The sequence below is a fragment of the Zingiber officinale genome, chromosome 2A, assembly GCF_018446385.1.
Source record: "Zingiber officinale cultivar Zhangliang chromosome 2A, Zo_v1.1, whole genome shotgun sequence".
Taxonomy (NCBI): Eukaryota; Viridiplantae; Streptophyta; class Magnoliopsida; order Zingiberales; family Zingiberaceae; genus Zingiber; species Zingiber officinale.
The window spans coordinates 67,745,288-67,765,320 of NC_055988.1; positions in this window are offsets into that span (position 1 = coordinate 67,745,288).

A 20,033-nucleotide genomic window follows, 5' to 3' on the forward strand; every position below is an offset into this window, starting at 1 on the left:
AAAACTAATTTCAAAATCCTTTGAAAAATATTTGAAAAACTAATTTCAAAATCCTTTGAAAAATCTTTGGAAAACTTATTTCAAAATCCTTTGAAAAATATAATATTTGAAAAACATATTTTCAAAATTCTTTTTAAAATATTTGAAAAACTTATTTCAAAATTCTCTGAAAAATATTTGAAAAACTAATTTCAAAATCCTTTGAAAAATATTTGAAAAACTTATTTCAAAATCCTTCAAAAATATTTGAAAAACTAATTTCAAAATCCTTTGAAAAATATTTGGAAAACTAATTTCAAAATCCTTTGCTCCCCTAAATTTACTAGACTTACAAAAACATGGAATTAGCCCTGAAGGAAATGGAGATTTGAAGTTTGAGCATGCTCATACTTTAGGGCTCTGATACCTGAACAAAACAATCTAGATAACTTAAAATCTATTTAACCTCATGCTTGGACTTAAAGACCAGCTAAAATAAATAACCTAAATTAAACATTTAGTCACTTCCCTCTTTGTATTAACAAATTCTTACTCCTATCTCTTCAAAATTAAGTTTTAATGCTAAGTACCTTTTAAACTGAACCTACATTCTCAAAATTCATTGTTTGCAAAAGGCTTAGCTAAAATGACTCATATAGCAACCTTCAAACTTTCTCAAACTTAGCCCCCTTATAAATTTTAACTCTAAATGCTAAAATACTTTTCTAAGTTAAAAATATTCCGTTTAACTATGTTTCACAAGCCTTCTTCTCTAAAAAAGATTGTTTTCATAAATTCTTAAAACTTGCTTTCAACTGATTTTTGATATATGGCAAAGGGGGAGAGTAGAATAAAATTCAAAGAATTAAAGAAAATTGAAAGAAATTCAAATTTAAAAAAGTGAGCTTTTATTAAGGGAGAGTCTTTCTATTAAGGGGGAGCTCAGGGGGAGTCTTTATATTAAGGGGGAGCTCTGCACTTAATTTAGCTCTGCACTTAACTATCATTATGCTTGTATTTTCATGCTTATCTTTTAATGGCATTATTTTCTTAACTTTGAATTTTTATTGCCATAATCAAAAAGGGGGAGATTGTTGGTGCAGGAAGCATCCGACGATCGAACCTAAGTTTTGATAATGGCAAAGGGATTCAAAGTTAAGATTCTCTGTTATCTAACATGTTGAATGAGTGTTTCAGGAAAGTCCTAACTGCAGTTAGGTAGGTGAAAACCCTAGGGGGTGGTAACCCTAGGTCCTAGAGGGTGGTAACCCTAGGTGGAGAAAAGTCCTAGCTGCGGTTAGGCAAAGGGAAAACCCTAGGGGGTGGTAACCCTATGTCATAGGGGGTGGTAACCCTATGCGGAAAGTCTTGGCAGGTCGAAGGCTTCAGGCAAAAGTCCTAGGGGGTGGTAATCCTAGGTGGAAAGTCCTAGTGTCGCGAACCAGGTGAAAGACTGGACTAGCCGGGGAAGCGGATGTCCAGCAGAAAGTCCGGAAGCATCGAGTGCTGAGCAAAAGTCCAGTCGATCTGGAGGATCGCACTGGCAGCAGGTAAATCTCCTGAAAGGAGTAGGTGAGGACGCGTTCCCCATAGAGGGAACAGTAGGCGTCGGGTCGACCTAGGGTTTCCGGTTGGAAACCCGAAGTCAGACTCGGACAGTCCGGAGACTGTTTATACTTCATTTATCATGTTTATTGTGCTAACTTTGTGTTGCAGGATAGTGTTTGGGACTAACGTATCTTGCAAGTGCAAAGGAGCAACCTAAAGCCTCGGATGAACAGTGTCTGAGGCGCCTCCATGGAGCTTGGAGGCGCCTCGGGTGCAAAAGCTGAGCTGGCTGCGAAGCAACACTGGAGGCGCCTTGAAGCAGGCAGAAGGCACCTTGAGTGAGGTTTAAGGCGCCTTAAGTAGATGAACTTCGACCAGATCAGATTTGATCCACGCGGAAGACCAGGCAGCATGGAGGCGCCTTGAACAGCCTTCAAGGTGCCTTGAACACCCTTTATAAGGGGGTTTCGACCAGCACTTCAATCAATCAAGTTCCAAGCCTTCTTCCTTCAACGTGCTGCTAACAAAGTCATTCCGAAGTGCTGCTGCAACATTCGATGACCCGGAGCTTCGTTTTTCTCTTCTTTAAGTTGTCAGTACAAAGTTATTCTAATTGCTGTTACAGTTGTAATTTGTAATTCTTATCGAGCTTATAGTTGTTGTCCACCAGAAGCGATCAAGGATCGCGGGCCTTCAAGTAGGAGTCGCCTCAGGCTCCGAACGAAGTAAATCTCTGTGTCCTTCTGTTTGTGTTTGTTTGTTTTAATTCCGCTGCTTTAATTACTCTAATGCTGTTTTCGATTCCGATACGTACAAAATAGCCACGAGCGCTATTCACCCCCCCCCTCTAGCGCGTCTCGATCCAACAGATATCTTTTCTTATTTGTAGATTGAAAGGAGATTTTAATTTTAAAGATAACTTTCCTTTTTGGAAATCATCCACATGTTTAAAAGAAAGATTTTAATTTATAAAATTTCCTTTTATAACTAACTATGAAGGGATAAATTATTAGAGAAATTTTTATTAAAAATTTTCGAAAACATATTAGGAAGTTTTAATTCTTGTATTAAAACTTTCCTTGTTTGAAGCTCGTAGATGGTCAGCCATGTAGAAAAAGAAAAGGAAATTGATTTTTAATCAATTAAATTTTCCTTTTCATGTCAAAAGGAATTAAGGAAGTTTTTATTTAAATTTCCTTATTTGCCAAGACCAAGGATTATAAAAGAGGGGGTAGAGGTGTCTTCAAAGAAACAACTCTATTCTATTTTCCCTCCCTCTCTTCCTTGGTGGTGGCCGGCCCTATTGCTTCTAGCTCTTCTCCTTTTCTCTTCCTCCTTTATGGCCGACGGCATCAACACAAGAGGAGTCCTTGGTGGCTAGTTCTAGCTAGGAGAAGAAGGAGAGAAAGGAGGCTTCATTTCTAGCATCCCTTGGAGCTTGGTGGTGGTGGTCGGACCTCTACATCTCTTGGAGAATTGGTGGTGGCCGAATCTAGCTTGGAGAAGGAGCTTGGTAGTTCTTGTCTCGGTAGATCATCACCCACATGACGTCCGAGATAAGAAGAGGAATATGGTAGAAGATCAAGAGGTTGTTGTATACAAAGAAAGGTATAACTAGTAATTATTTTATCATCATGCTAGTTTTTCTTTGTATGAATTCCAAATACAAGAGACATATAATTCTAGGTTTCGAATTTGTGATTCGAGTTCATGTTTTTTTTGTTTTTCAAATTTATGATTCGATTGTTCTTTTTTGTTAAACCTAATGTTATTTTAGGAAATTAAATATTGAATTTCTATAAAAGGTTTTGTCGAGGTAGTGGTGGATGATCCCATACCCAAGAAGGCCTAGTGCCTCACCATGTTTGACCTGCGAGTCGATTTTAGAAATAAATATTTAATCAACTATGTAACATAGGTCGGACTTGGATCAATAATGTTAAGTTCTGCTTGCGATCTATGTTTAAACCATTAAGAACATATATGTTAAATTTGGAATCAATAATGTTAAGTTCCGTTTGAGATTCCGAATTTAATTTCTAAAGAACACAATTGGATGTTAGGAAAGGTTCAACACTTGTACAAAATTTTTGTACAGTAAAATCGGTACGATCTTCCTAGGACCAACCAACACCATTGGCTATTAACCTTTGAATCATATTCAACTTAATATGACCCAACCTTAGATGCCAAAGATATATTTGGTTCATTTCCAATGGTTGCTTTCTCTTATTAGAATTAGAAGATATGTTATTAATTTCCATTTGTTGCATCGTGAGAGTTATTGGATTAAGAGTATACAAATTACCAACCAACGCACCAGAACAGATAACCACCCTATTTTTCTTGACAACCACTTTGTCATCAAAAGAAATACAATATCCATCCATAAATAATTTAGAAACTGAAATCAAGTTCTTTCTAAAACATGGTACGTAAAGACAATTTTTCAAAATCAAAGTTTTATTCCTATCAAAAGATAAATAAACATCTCCCACTGCAACAGCTGCCACTCTAGTAGCATTTCCCATGTAGATGGTGATCTCCCCTTCATTTAGTCGTCGGGTTTCCTGCAACCCCTACAATTAATTGCAGACATGATCAATAGCTCCCATATCTACACACCAGGTACTGGTAGATAATACCGCTAAACATGTTTCAACAACTAATGAATAAGATATACCTATATTGTTCTCCTTTCTACGAGGACAGTCTACCTTTCTCATGGCCTCCTGCCTAGCAGCCCGATTCTAGTGTCTGAAGAGTTCCTTGAGTTTGAGCATCATGTCATAGGCAGTGGATATGGCCTGATACTGATGTTGCAGCACATTTGACATAGAAGCCAAAATGTAACACCGCGCCATCTCATCTGCCTTGACTCATTTCCTGTGTCTATCTATCTCCTCGTCACTAGAATCCTTATCAGGCACGCTAGGACAGACCTCAAGAAGTACGAACTTGTATTCTTCAGCAGTTAAGACAATGTCCAAGTTCCATTTCCAATCGATATAATTTGGACCAGTAAGTTTGTTTTCTTTTATAATAACAGTAAGAGAATTGAAAGCCATTTTGAAATCCTGAGAATCACAAAATAAAATATTTTGTCAAAACTTTAGAATTTAAAATAATATTGATTCCTCAAACAATATAATTTAAATTCATTAACACCTCAAAACACCGTGAATTTCATATGCCATGATAGTGTAGACGTATATTAATTCAAACATTTGTAAGAAGAGGTTTTACCCATTAATTTTATTATCTTGTCAACCTAACTTTATGACAAATAAAATTAATAGTTGGTTCATCTTCGGTCATACAAATAATAGCAATGACTCCGATGGGGAGGATACTATTAAATGTGCCTAAGTTATACCATTACTTGATACTTAGTCCATTAATTAGAATTGTGCCTCTTCAGATAGAGAAGATCACACATACCTAAATAATTTTCTATAATCATCCATAGAGGAAGTTAGATCTAGTGATCCGCAAACAAACTCATCCGATATGGAGGAAGACACTCAAAGCCAACGCGCAAGTTTGAATGCATCACTTACAATCCAGTAATGGAGACCGTGGAATTTATTTAAATAATCCCTCTCCCACTTAGTTATTTAAATTGAGGAATTTTAAGATCCACACACATCACAGCACATAGCATCACAGCACATAAATATAGCATATAAAGGCAATAAATATGAAAATTAAATTTCCAACTATTATGGTCTCATCCAACGTTGTCCTCCAATATGCGCCTCATCCATCGTTGTCCTCCAATATGTCGTCAATGTGTCGCCAATGGATCAAGCCGTCGCGTCTATCTTGCTTCCTTCTTCGTCACACCTCCGGTCCTCAAAATAGCACCACGCATAGCAAGGATACAAGCCACAACATAAAGAAGTAAAATTTACATTTATCGATCCTATATTCCACAAAGGAATTTACATGTAATCTAGATCGAACAAAATGTCAAAAATAATACGACAACCGGCCATATTTAATTATTACAATCATGCACACACAAACAACCTCGACATGCCCGAGGGTTCAAATCATACACAAACACACAAAGCCATAATAGTTGGATCTAGAATGCCTGTAACCACAGAGTTAATCTATCTTGCACATCCTACTATTATCCGACCTAAACTTATATATAATCAGTGCATAATTTAACTAAAAACCAATCACACAAAATCAGAAAACTTGCTCTAATACCACTTGAAGGTGCTGGAACTCTGTTCTGTTTCAATTTCCCTGTACAAAAAAATGTATACAAGAATAGAACTTTTCCGATACGACCCGCATGTTCGATCAAACATGTGTTTGATCAATCAAGCAAGTTCTTGAATGATCAAAGCATGCATACCTTGATCGAAGTACAAGATCGCTGGTCTCTTGTGTTGGTATTCCAAAAATGATACACAGAAAAACTAACTAATTACGTAGCGGAATTAAAGAACTAGTTGTGCCTTTCCTTTGTAGCTAAAGACCTCTTGATCTTCTTCCGTATTCCTCTTCTCTTCTTGGACGTCATGTGGGCGACGATCTACCTAGACAACACCACCCTCCTTCTCTTCTCGGTTACCAAACTGCCAGCTACAAAAGTAGGCTCTAGGATGGGGCACCTTCTCTTCTTCTTCCTCTTCTTCCTCTTCTTCCTCTTCTCCAAGCCACCACCCACCAAGGAGTAGAAGAGGGGGCGCCAGCCTTAGCAAGGAGGAGGTCACCGGCCCTAGCAAGGAGAGGGGCCACCAGCTCTTAGTAAGGGAGAAGGGGAGGGGCACCGGCCCTAAGCAAAGAAGAGGGGAGGGGCGACGGCCCTAAGCAAAGAGGAGGGGACGGGCGCCAGCCCTAGGTGAGGAGGAAAGGGAGAGGCGCCGGCCACAAGGAGGGGAAGAGAGAAAATTAGAAAAATTAGGTTTTAGGGGCCACCACCTACTCCTTTTATAACCTTTACTGTCGGTTACAAACAAAGAAAAATAACAGAATTCTTGTTAAGAAAAAATCTCCCTTTCTATAACCTTTCTAAACCAAACCAAGTTTAAACAAACCAAGTTAAGGATGGGTGTATGCGAGGCTTTATATAGAGGCTACAATAGGGACCTAGAGGAGGAATTGGTTTAGGCCTCCTAATGGGCTTGGGCTTCCTGCGTTCGGCTCGAACACCCAACCCAAATCCATCAATAATAACTCATACCACTAAAGGGTCATTATTGAACTACCGCACCAATGTCATATTATAATATGGGCTCCTTCTTACCATGAGTGTGTTAATCTCTCCGTGTTTAAGATATCGTATGCCCATTAATTAAATGAGTTACTAACAACTCAATTAATTAATATCTGATTCCAAGAGTAGTACCACTCAACTTTATTATCATGCCGGACTAAGTTCACCTGCAGGGTTTACATGATAATCCTTATAAGCTCCTCAAGGGGACATCATCAACCTAAATAATTAGGACACAGATTCCTTCTATAATCAACAACACACCATATAAATAACACTATCTCCCAACTCATCGGGCCTATTGATTTAACGAATAAATCTCACCCATTGATAAGTCAAAGAAATAAATACTAAGTATATGTGCTTGATATTATATAGGGATTAAGAAGACACACATCCATAATAATAGAGGTTCTATTCTTTTATGTAGTCAGTACAAATCGAACAACCTCAAATAGTCCTGTTCAATACACACATAGTGTACTAGTGTAATTTTATAGTCAAGACAGACTAATATCAAATCACACTACAATCGTTCCAATGATTTGTCCCAATCCATCATGGTTTTGAGCTACTATTTATAATTTATAAGAAACCAATAACATGATCTTCTATGTGGCACCACACACCATGTTATCTACAATATAAATTAAATGGACAACTGCATTAACATATATATAAATATAAAATTCAAACATTTGACTAAAGTGATTATTATTTCAAAATATTTCAAAACAGATGTTCATACAAAAGCTAGGCTTATAGTATACATTCCAACACTCCTAAGGTCCATCTGCTCCTAAGCTCAATTCTATTGCAGTATTCCATTGGATTTACATTAGGTTTTCCAGGAAATTGTATTGATGCTCTTGAAGATGAAGAAGCTATCTGGGCAATTTGGCTATCTTACATTTTCTGGTGTTTCTTTGAGTTATCCACTCTCTGATTTAACAACTTGATTTCTTGCTTCAATTCGTTTTGACCAGAAATGACTTCTTCAAGCATTTTCTCCAATTTAGAAAATTGATAGCCTTGAGAAGGTTGTTATTGTTGAAAGTTTTGTTGCCCAGGCTAGTAGCTCGGTCTAGCCCCCGTGGATGGTCCTTGATCTTGATTATTACAATAAGAGAAGTTTAGATGATTTTTCCAACCAGGGTTGTATGTGTTGGAGCATGGATTGTTCTGTTTCTGATTGTAACTCATAATTACATCACACTACTCAAGTTGATTTATATGTACAGAGATGGTTCCCAATGGGCATGAGTCTTGAGCATGATCTGTGCTTCCACATGTTTCACAAACACACACTATGATGTTAACCGTGCTAAAATTTGTTCCCATATTTTCTATCTTTTTAGTAAGAGCATCTAGTTTTGAAGACATCAAAGTAATTGCATCTACATCAAATTTTCCTGATGCTTTGACTGGGTTTTGATAAGAATAGTCACCACTTCTTTCTGTTGCCCATTGATGATGATTTTGTGTTGCGCTTTCAATAATACTCTCGGCTTCATCTAGGCTTTTGTTCATAAGTGTCCCTCCAGCTGTAGAATCTAGAGACACCTTTGTATGATAGTTGATGTCATTATAAAATATATGTAAAACTAGCCATTTTTGTAATCCATAATGTGGGCATTGTCTGAGCATATTGTTGTATCTATCACATGCTTTTACTATTGATTCAAAGTCTGACTGTCTAAAGTTTGCTATTAAATTTCTCATATGAGCGGTTTTGCTTGGAGGATAGAATTTGTCCAGAAATTATTACTCACATTGTTCCCAAGTGGGTATACTATTTGCAGGCAAAGAATTTAGCCACTGTTTGGCTCTGTCTCTCAATGAAAACCCAAATAATAATAATCGCACTGCTTCTGCTGGAACACCATTCATTTTCATCGTACCATAGATTTCATAGAAAACTTTAAGATGTTGATCAGGATCTTCGTTCAGTCCGCCTCCAAACTGATTCTGTTGTACCATACTGATTATCGCAAGCTTGATTTCAAAATTATTGGCTTCAACTGCTAGCCTTGTGATGCTAGAATGAAGTCCTCTTATATATAGTGCTGCATAATCTTTCAGTGGTTTGTTTGCCATATTTGAATGTTCTTGTTCTTCTAGAAGTCTTTGGGAGGTTTTACTTTTATGAAAAGTTCTATCAATTTCAGGATCAAAAGGTAAAAAAAACTCCTGCAAAGTTAGATCTTCGCATAAAAAGAACAAGATCACAAGTCACAAAATTTTCTCTTTACTTGAAAGGCAAAGAACAACTATACTGAAATTCTAAAAATATAAAATGCAAAATTTGAATTACAACAAGACAAATTGTAGAAAAAATAATCAGAAATAAAAGATAAGATTGTGAAAACCAAATTCCCAAGACTAGTTACAACTATGTAATAGAAAAGAAAAGAAAAGGTTTAGTCTAACTCAAATGATTATCTCTAATGTTATAGACGCAGTCCCCAACAACGGTGCCAAAAACTTGGTATGTAACCACAAGCACACGGTTTTATCGTCAGTAATAAAAAGATATCAATCCCACAAGGACTAGTTATAAGTGCAAGAGATGTCTCACATAGAATTAGCTAAACAATCAACAAGGTAAAGAATGAACTAAGTAGCAACTAGAAATGGAACTAGGAAAGTAAATGAAGTATATGGTTTGGTGAGTGTTCTAGGAATTCGATTTCATTGTGAAATTCATTATTGTAGCATGGTTCTCCAATTCATATCCTTAATTGACATGCATTTGAAGGAATTTTCTGATTTTCTCCTGTAGAAGAAAACTGGCAAGGGACTTCGATCTACACTTCTAGTGGTTAAATGGTTAGGATCCCTATAAAGTTCGTTAGCGAGACAGCCTATCACCAACACCCCTTGGTCATACAACACAGAAACACAACACCACTCAATTCACATAAAAGTGTAGGAACTAAATGTTAGAGTGTATACTAAAAGCCTACCTTTTTGTAAACATTTATTTTTAAAAAAAGAATCACATTGGTCAAATGTCTACTTTATATGCTAAGTGTAGTTGTTCAATTAATTTATATTGTAGATAACATGGTGTGTGGTGTCACACACAGAAGATCATGTTATAAGTTCCTTATAAATTATAAATAGTAGCTCATGACTAAGATGGATAGGAACAAACCATTGGAATAGTCATAGTTTAATTTGGTATTAGCTTATCTTGACTATAAAATTACACTAGTACACTCTGAGTGTATTGAGCAAGACCATTTAAGGTAAGTTCTTTTTATACTGACTGCATAAAAGAACAAGACCTTTGTTATTATGGAAGTGTGTGCTCTTAATCCTGATATAATAACAAGCGCATATATTTAGTATTTATTTCTTTAATTTATCAGTGGCTGAGATTTAGTTTGATAAATCAAGAGGTCCGATAAGTTGAGAAATAATATTATTTATAGTGAGTATTGTTGATTATAGAAGAAAACTATGTCCTAGCAATCTAGGTTGATAATGTCCCCAAGAGGAGCTTATAAGGATTGTCATGTAAACCCTGCAGGTGGACTTAGTCTGATATGACAATAAGGTTGAGTGGTACTACTCTTGGAGTTAGATATTAATTAAGTGAGTTGTCAGTAACTCATTTAATTAGTGGGCATTCGATTTCTTAAACACAGGGAGATTAACACACTCATGATAAGAAGGAGACCATATAGTAATATGGGATTGGTGTGGTAGTTCAATAATAACTTTTTAGTGGTATGAGTTATTATTGTTGAACTCGAGTTGGGTGTTCGGGGCGAACACGGGAAGCTCAAGTTCATCGGGAGACCAAAACCAATTTCTCCTCTTAGTCCCTGTCGTAGCCTCTTAATTATAAAGTCTTATATCCACCTAAAGGCCACCTTCCTACCCATCCTTAGGTGGTCAGGCAAGCCAAGCTTGGAGCCCAAGCAAGGGCCAGGCAAACCAAGCCTTGGATGGCATTAAGATGTGGCCGGCCTAGCTTCGAGCCCAAGCTTAGGTGGTCGGCCACATAAAAAATAAAAGGGAGTTTATTTTTAAAATCTTTCCTTATGTGGAAGTCTTGATTTTAAAAGAGAGTTTTAAAAATTAAATCTTTCCTTTTATAGTTTCTACAAAGAATTAAGAGAATGGTTTGATATCTTTCCTTATTTGTAGTTAAAAGGAAGATTTTAATTTTTGGAGAAAACTTTCCTTAATTGTAATCATCCACATGTTTTAAAAGGGAGATTTTAATTTATAAAGTTTCCTTTTATAACCAACCATGAAGGGAATTTAAAAGAGAAATTTTTATTTTAAAAATTTTTAGAAACAAATAAGGAAGTTTTAATTTTATGTTTAAAACTTGCCTTATTTAGTGCACATGATGTGGCCGGCCATTGAAAGATTAAAAGGAAGTTTTAATTAAATTTTCCTTTTTAGTCATTGGCAAGGAAAATAAGGAAGTTTTAATTATGTTTAAAACTTTCCATATTTGCCATGACCAAGGATTATAAAAGAGAGGCAGGGGTTGCCCCTTGAGATAACACATCTATTATTCCTCTCCTTTCATCCTTGGTGGTGGTCGTCCCTCTTCTTTCCCTATTCGTCTTCCTTGGTGGCCGGCGGCATCTCATCTCTAGGAGTTGTTAGTGGCCGGATCTTGTTAGAGGAAGAAGGAGAGATAGGACACATTGTTTCTTAGCATCCCTTGGAGCTTGGTTGGTGGCCGAAGTTCTTCATCTCTAGGAGATTATTGGTGGCCGAAACTTGCAAGGAGAAGAAGGAGGTTTGGGTGGATTCTCATCTTGGTAGATCGTCACCCACACGATGTTCAAGATAAGAGGAGGAATACGACAGAAGATCATGAGGTCTATAAGCTACAAAAGGTATAACTAGTTTTGTTTCTGCATCATAACTAGTTCTTCTTTTGTATGGATTTTGAAATACCTAACACAAGAGGCTAACGATTCTAGGTTTCGGATTTATGATTCGATTTTGTGTTTCTTTTGTTTTTCGATCTTGTGATTCGATTGTTCTTAATGGTTAAACCTAGGGTTACTATAAGGAGATTAAATATTAAATTTCATTAAAAGACTTTGTCTAGGAAGTGGTGGATGATCCCATACCCAAGAAGGCCAATGTTGGGATTTTCGGGTCGCGAAAACCGCTTTTCGCGTCACGGAAACCCCGAATCTCCCTAGCCAACGAATCCGTACGAAGAATAAAATTCGAAAAACTTATGAGTATGAGTTTCAAACTCTAGATCTACAGTAGATAAGAGTATCTACACTAACACGTAGATGGAAAAATCACACAAAAAGGTGTGCAAGCACCTTTTGATGATTCGGCCAAGTTGAGGAGGAGAGGGAGAGGGAGAGCTAGAGGAAGGAGATGAAGTGAATTGCCTTGAATGAAAAATTCATTCCATTCCTTCACAATAGTGGCCGGCCACTTTCAAAAAGTGTAACCCCCATTTCCACATTAAGTGCAATTAATGTGGAGCCATTAAAGTGAAGAATTGTAACCTCCATGAGGTGGCATCTCAATTAAGTAACTATGATGATGTGGAGCATCATCATTGGTCCACATCTTGCCAACTCACTAATGATGTGGCAAAAAGTCAAGTCAAACTTGACTTTTCCTATTGCTCTTAAGTCAAATCAAACATGACTTAATCTCTCTCATGGTTGATCTAATCCAACCATTTAATTCAAACCAATTTGATATAATGAATCTAATTCATTTAATTAAATTAATTCAATGAGTCATAATCTAAATTAGACTCATTGAACACATGAATCAACTTGAGTCCAACTCAATTAGCCCAATTAGGATTACTCTTAATCCAATTTGATTCATCAAATGAATCTAATCCTCTTGGTTCATCATATGAACCTAATCTCCATCTAATTGTCCTTAGTATGTGACCCTATAGGTTCTTGTAACGTTGGCAATGCCCTAAACCCATTTAGGAGCATAAGTAATGAGCGGTATCTAGCAACACATCATTCCTACCCAAGTTACAAGAATGTTGAGATCCAACATCACCTTGGGACTACTAATTGTGACTCCTCAAAAAATATGACAAGTGTCCTTCTATCCTAGACATCTAGATTGATCAATGTGAGGCATAGACCGTGTCATCCTCGAATCAATCTAAATCCTGAACTCCAAGTAGACTCACTAAATCAAATGAGCTCAATATCTCATATTGACTCATTTGGGCATGGCCATGCACTTCGTGGTCTCACTCTATCAAGAATACCGATGTCTCTCCTGTCATATAGGAGGGATAGATCCCATATACATCACTCACATCCCTCCGCATAATTTGTTACATACCCAGTAATTGCCTTTATAGTCCACGGGTGACGTTTGACGAAACCAAAGTACATAACTCCTTATGTAGGGAACCATGGTGACTTCAGGTCTAAGGACTAGTAGTCATACTAATAGCCACATGAGAAAGTATATGACACTCATATAACGATCCATGATACTTTCTCATGGCGGGTCATTCAGTATACATTCTCTAATGCATACCCATGTGTCAACTTGATATCTCTATATCCATGACTTGTGAGATCAAGTCATTGAGTTAACCTACATGCTAGTCTTATTGCATTAACATTGTCCCTGAATGTTAATACTCGACTAAGAACGATTAAGAGTAGTGTTCCCTATATCATCTCACTATCAATTCAACCAATCGATTGATATAGGTAAGAACCTTCTACTCAAGGACGTTATTATACTTAATTTATTTGGCACCAATACATGTAAGTATAATAACCAAAAACCAAATGCCTTTATTTTTTTTTATAATATGATACAACAAGTCCAAAATACAATCATCAAAAGATTGTCTCTAGGGCTCTAGCTAACAATCTCCCACTAGCACTAGTGTCAATCAGTGTAGGCTCTAAGTCCCATTGACCTAGTGTGACCATCATGCTTCCTCTGTGCCAAAGCCTTGGTCAAGGGATCTGCGATGTTATCCTCTGTAGGTACTCTGCAAATCTTCACATCTCCTCTCTCGATAATCTCTCGAATAAGATGGAAGCGTCGTAGTATGTGTTTGGTTCGCTGGTGTGAGCGAGGTTCCTTCGCCTGTACTATAGCTCTATTGTTGTCACAATAGAGCTCAATAGGGTCAGCAATGCTAGGAACCACCCCAAGTTCAGTGATGAACTTGCGAATCCAAACTGCCTCCTTTGCTGCCTCTGATGCAGCAATATACTCGGCCTCTGTCGTAGAATCAGCTACTATGTCCTGCTTCGAACTCTTCGAGCTCACAGCACCACCATTAATGCAAAACACGAACCCCGACTGTGATCTATAGTCATCATAGTCGGTTTGGAAGCTAGCATCACTATAACCCTTTACAGCTAGCTCATCATTGCCTCCATATATCAAGAAATATTCTTTAGTCCTTCTTAAGTACTTAAGAATATTTTTGACCGCTATCTAGTGACTTTCACCTGGATCTGACTGGTATCTGCTCGTCATGCTCAAAGCATACGAGACATTAGGTCGAGTACATAGCATGGCGTTCATGATTGATCCTATGGCTGAGGCATTAGGGATCTGATCCATGCTGTCTCTCTCCTCTCTAGAAGAGGGACCATGAGTCTTCGAAAGACACACGCCATGTGACATCAGCAGAAACCCCTTCTTGGAGTTCTGCATGGCAAACCGAAGGAGTACCTTGTCAATGTATGTACTCTGACTTAGGCCAAGCAATCTCTTAGATCTATCTCTATAAATCTGTATCCCTAGAATGTGGGATGCCTCACCTAAGTCCTTCATTGAGAAACATGCCCCTAGCCAAGTCTTGACAGACTGTAGCAAAGGGATGTCTTTCCCAATGAGTAGTATGTCATCCACATACAATATGAGGAAGACAACTATGTCCCCTACAACCTTCTTGTAGACACAAGGTTCATCTTTGTTCTTGATGAAATCAAACTATTTGATTGCATCATCGAATCGAAGATTCCAACTCCGAGAAGCTTGCTTTAGTCCATAAATGGACCTATGTAGCTTGCATACTCTGCTAGTATGCTGTGGATCTACAAAACCCTCAGGTTGTGTCATGTACACATCCTCGAGCAGGTTTCCATTCAGAAACGCGATTTTGACATCCATCTGCCAGATCTCGTAATCGTGGTAAGCTGCAATAGCAAGCATGATCCGAATGGACTTAAACATCACTACTGCATGAAAGGTTTCATCATAGTCAATACCATGAATCTGCTTGAAACCTTTAGCTACCAAGCGACCCTTATAGATAAGTCCATCCATGTCAGTCTTTCTCTTAAAGACCCACTTACACCCTATGGGTTTTACCCCTTCAGGTGGATCAACCAAAGTCCATACTTGGTTGGTGTACATGGATTCCATTTCGGATCTCATGGCCTCTAGCCATTTCTCGGAATCTGGTCTCATCACAGCTTCCTGATAGGTGATAGGCTCATCCTCTATGAGCACAACGTCATCATGGTCAAACAAGAGAAATGAGTATCTCTTAGGCTGACGACGTACCCTATCAGACCTGTGAAGAGGTAGGTCTACTTGAACTGGTTGTTGTTCCTCAACTCTTTGTGGAACAACATCATCCATAACACTTTGTGGTTCCAGTTCAACTTCTATCGAGGCTTCAGTGCTAAGATCCGCATCTTGAAGTTCTTCAAGATCGAACGTACTTCCACTAGTCTTTCTAGAAACAAAGTCCCTTTCTAGAAAGACCTCAGTCTTTGCCACAACTACCTTGTGCTGACTGGGAATGTAGAAGTAATATCCCTTAGTTTCCTTGGGATATCGAATAAAGTAGCACTTGTCGGATTTGGGTCCTAACTTGTCTGAGACTTGACGTCGAACGTAAGCCTCACAACCCCAAATCCTCATGAAAGATACCTGGGCATCTCTCCTAATCCATATCCTATATGGTGTCTTTATCACGGCCTTGGATGGAACTCGGTTGAGTATAAAAGCTGCCGTGTCTAGAGCATAGCCCCAAAGGTATGTCGGAAGATCTGTGTGACTCATCATAGATCATACCATATCTAATAGGGTACGATTCCTCCTTTCGGATACACCATTCCACTGTGGTGTTCCAGGAGGAGTGAGTTGGGATAGAATCCCACACTCAGCTAGGTATTCATGAAACTCATGGCTAAGGTATTCTCCACCTCGATCTGATCGAAGTATCTTAATACTCTTGCCAAGCTGGTTCTGTACTTCATTCTTGAATTCTTTGAACTTTTCAAAGGATTCTGACTTATGTGTCATCAAGTACACATAACCATATCTACTTAAGTCATCAGTAAATGTGATGAACTACCTATAACCGCCCTAGCAGCGACATTGAAAGGGCCACATACATCACTATGTATGAGTCCTAACAAATCAGTCGCTCTTTCGCTGTGCCCACTAAAGGGAGTCTTGGCCATCTTGCCTAGTAGGCATGACTCGCACGTCTCATAAGATTCAAAATCAAATGAGTCCAGCAAACCATCCTTATGGAGCTGGGATAAGCGCTTGTCATTTATATGACCTAAGCGACAGTGCTAGAGATAGGTTTGGTTCAGGTCATTTGACTTGAACCTCTTGGTATTTATGTTATAGATAGGGATTTGAAGGTCTAGAATATAGAGTCCGTTTATCAGAGGTGCACTACAATAGAACATATCGTTTAAATAGACGGAACAACATTTGTTCTTTATTGTAAACGAGAAACCTTTCTTATCCAAACAAGAAACTGATATAATGTTCTTAGTTAATGCAGGCACATAACAACAATCGACTAACTCTAGTACAAGCCCAGAGGGCAGAGATAGAAAGTAAGTCCCTACACCAACAGCAGCAACCCGTGCTCCATTGCCTACTCGTAGGTCCACCTCGCCCTTTGTCAATGCCCTGCTATTTATCAGCGCTTGCACATCAGTATAAATGTGAGAAGCACATCCAGTATGTAATACCCATGATATAGAAATAGATAGATTGACTTCTATAACATATATACCTGAAGTGGAAGTCTCATTTCTCTTCTTCTTAAGATCCTCCAAGTATACCTTGCAGTTCCTCTTCCAGTGCCCGGTTTGACCGCAGTAGAAGCAGATAGCATCCTTGGCGACCCCTCCTTTAGGCTTCAGTGCCTTGCCTTTGCCCTTGGCTTGGGCTTTTCCTTGCCTTTGGGCTTGCCCTTTCCCTTGTGTTTCTGAACCATCAGAACAGAGTGGGGCTTAGCCTTCTTAAGGTTCAGCTCAGCAGTTCTTAACATGCTAAACAGCTCGGGCAGTGGCTTGTCAATTTCATTCATATTGTAGTTTAGAACGAATTGACTGTAGCTATCCGGTAAGGATTGCAAGATCAGATCAGTGGCCAGCTCTTGGCCAAGTGGGAACCCCAACCTTTGCAGGTTCTCTATGTACCCAATCACTTTGAGTACATATGGGCCTACGGGAGCCCCGTCTGACATCTTGCACTGAAATAGTGCCCTTGAGACTCAAATCTCTCATGCCTCGCTTATCCTTGATACAGTTGACGAAGATGTTCAACCATATCGTAAGCGCCCATCAACTCATGTTGTTTCTGAAGCTCAGAGTTCATGGTCGCGAGCATTAGACAAGACACATCTAATGCGTCATCTTGATGCTTCTTGAAAGCATCTCGGTCAGCTCGCGGGGTATTGGCAGGAGGAGCCTCCGGAATGGGCTGCTCCAGAACGTACAGTTTACGTTCTTGGGTGAGAACTATTCTCAAGTTCCTGTACCAGTCCAGGAAATTTGCTCTGTTGAGCTTGTCCTTCTCAAGAACAGATCGCAGGGAGAAAGTGTTCGTATTTGACGTCATGGTTATCTACAACAAAAAAATGCAGAAAAAAAATATCATATTCTTTAAATCATTTAATTAGGCCTTTAACTAAATGATGCTCCCACTGAATTCTATAATTCATGTGGGACAAGATCTATATCATACTAACCCTTGAGTTAGCTTTGGCTAATACGCCCAAGTTTTAGTATGATCGGTAGGTAATGATTACCAATTACATCTCTATGCAACTCTTGTTTATAGGATCAAGATCCGCATTGATATTAAAACTCGAGTTAGCTTTGGCTAATACGCCCGAGAATTAATATAAACGTGATTTTGTCCTACCTTTCCAACCGTTGGAAGAATGCCTATAGTTGTACTCGATCCAACTGAGTAAACTAGGAATACTCAATCTAATTGAGTTTATACTCGCCCATGCGTTGATAAGCGGGACCAAGATTGTCCCTCCATATCCTACGAAGATAATATGTGTTGCTCTGCTTTGGCAGATTCAACAACACATGTGATCGAGGTAGTGATAGGTATCACGGCACGGTAGGCATTAGAGTCGACGTGATTTAGATCTAATCTAATCGATGATGCGTATCATATACTTGATTTAGATCTAATCTAATCGTGGGGTGCATCATGTGCACGATTTAGATCTAATCTAATCGTTAGGCACTAATTAATTACTTAATTAACTAGCATGCATCACATACACACAAAAAGCAATTAATTAAATAATTTTGTGATTATGTCATGGCCCTACTATGATCTTCTCAAGCCAATGAGAAGATCGGATGGTCAACCTAAGGTCAACAACTTCTCAAGCGCCTTCCTTTTGACCACCTTGTTTTGCTCGCGCCTTCCTCGTAACTCCGTCTTGAGTGGACCTTCCGCCGCTTCAAAATTTACATTACAATTAAACTCGAGTTACATTCGAGTCAAAATCTAATTTACAACCAGAATATAAATAGGGAGGCACAACGCGCAGGTCGCGTATCAAATACAGCACACACAAACACATGACGGCACGCAGGCCGTATTATAAATTACAACACAAATCCAATCATATTGGGTCTTTTGGGCCATGACTATCACAAAAATAATATATAATTCAAAATTATATATTTTCATAATTTTCTGTAATTTTTCATAATTTTTATAATTTTTATGAGTAAAATTTTCCGGCGGTCCCGTTTAGTAATTTTCGGGCGCAATCACGGAACGAATCCCCTTGCGGGGCCAGGGGCAGCGCCCCTACCCGCAATCTAACCATCGCGAGGGTTCCTTTGTGATCCAGAGCGCCTTTGCCTGCTGTCCCAAAAAGTTTTGGGGTGAAACTTTGTCGTTTTTGAAAATTCTTCTCGGTAGTCGAAGCCTACAAGTGTCGAAACACTTGTGCATCGCTTCTACGAGAAAAATACTCATAAAAACCATTAAAAAATTAAAATTACAGAAATTCACAGAATGTTTATTTTTCATAAAAACCAAAATAAACTCGTATTCGTCTTCGCACGTGGCTCTGATACCGCTGTTGGGATTTTCGGGCCGCGAAAATCGCTTTTCGCGTCGCGGAAACCCCGAATCTCCCTAGCCAATGAATCCGTACGAAGAATAAAATTCAAAAAACTTACGAGTACGAGTTTCAAACTCTAGATCTACAGTAGATAAGAGTATTACCCTTGTAGCAAAACCCTTCGCGTTCCCGCTCGTCCAAACGGTGCCGGATCTCGAAGTTGTCAACGTAGACAACTCTCTATACGTATCCACACGAACACGTAGATGGAAAAATCACACAAAAAGGTGTGCTAGCACCTTTTGATGATTCATCCAAGTTGAGGAGGAGAGGGAGAGGGAGAGCTAGAGGAAGGAGATGAAGTGAATGCTACTCAGAAAATCTAGAGGTTCCACTGTACAAAATTTTGTACAAAGGTCTGAACCTTTTCCTAGCTACCATGTGTTCTTTTAAATTAAATTTTGGATCGCTTGCAGAACTTAACACGTTTGATCGAAAACTTAATCTATTCGTTCTTTTAGGTTTTGACTTGGATCTCCTGCGGAACTTAACACGTTCGACCCAAACCACCTTAAGTTATTAATTCCATTAAATATTAATTTCCATAATTGGTTCCCAGTACTGACGTGGCGAGGCACACGGCCTTCTTGGATATGGGAGCAACCACCACCGACTAGACAAAACCTTTTATAGAAATCTAATATTTAATTTCCTAAAATAACTTTAGGTTAATCGAAAAGAACAATCAAATCACAAGGAAAAGAAAAAAAAAAGAACACTACATCGAAAAACATATTCGAAATTCTACAATCATAATCCTCTTGTATTTGGTATTATTTCCAAAAATAACTAGCATGATGCGGAAAGAAAAATTACTAGTTATACCTTTTAGAAAGACCTCTTGATCTTCTACCATATTCCTCTTCTAACCTCAGACGTTGTGTGGGCAAC